Source organism: Lucilia cuprina, chromosome 6 (assembly GCF_022045245.1).
Source record: "Lucilia cuprina isolate Lc7/37 chromosome 6, ASM2204524v1, whole genome shotgun sequence".
In the NCBI taxonomy this organism is placed as follows: domain Eukaryota; kingdom Metazoa; phylum Arthropoda; class Insecta; order Diptera; family Calliphoridae; genus Lucilia; species Lucilia cuprina.
Genome location: NC_060954.1, coordinates 16135518 through 16135783, shown reverse-complemented (window position 1 = coordinate 16135783; position 266 = coordinate 16135518). Strand labels below are relative to the sequence as shown.

The window sequence follows — 266 nt, the reverse complement described above, 5'->3', positions numbered from 1 at the left end:
TCTAGTTCAGTTCTAGTTCAGTTCTAGTTCAGTTCTAGTTCAGTTCTAGTTCAGTTCTAGTTCAGTTCTAGTTCAGTTCTAGTTTAGTTCTAGTTCAGTTCTAGTTCTGTTCTAGTTCAGTTCTAGTTCAAGTTCAGTTCTAGTTCAGTTCTTGTTCAAGTTCAGTTCTAGTTCAGTTCTAGTTCAGTTCTAGTTCAGTTCTAGTTTAGTTCTAGTTTAGTTCTAGTTCAGTTCTAGTTCAGTTCTAGTTCAGTTCTAGTTCAGTT

General features: G+C 35.0%; 1 protein-coding gene across 3 annotated transcripts in view; it reads right to left on the bottom strand.

The window, feature by feature from the left end:
* Positions 1-266, bottom strand: part of LOC111684653 (transmembrane protein 164) — an 18459-nt gene that overhangs the window by 12631 nt on the left and 5562 nt on the right. The gene's annotated exons all lie outside the window — the stretch shown is intronic.